Below are 241 nucleotides of genomic sequence, written 5' to 3' on the forward strand. Positions count from 1 at the left end.
AGAGCAAGAGCTCACTATCGATGGAAACAGGGAAAGGGACACTGATATTTTAAGGAATTCACCTTTAGGTTATACGCCACTTATCTCAGACTGCTACATATGTGGTCTCCTTGGGAACCGAGTTAGACAATAAATCAGATGTGCCAACATTTATCAGAAGCTCCAACTAGCCAAAAACATCAGCTCTCCTAAGGATGCCAAATCGGTTTTGCGAGATGCAGGGCCAAGCCTGGAGTCACTC

Source organism: Cariama cristata, unplaced genomic scaffold (genome assembly GCF_000690535.1).
Source record: "Cariama cristata isolate BGI_N322 unplaced genomic scaffold, ASM69053v1 scaffold34185, whole genome shotgun sequence".
Classification (NCBI taxonomy): Eukaryota; Metazoa; Chordata; class Aves; order Cariamiformes; family Cariamidae; genus Cariama; species Cariama cristata.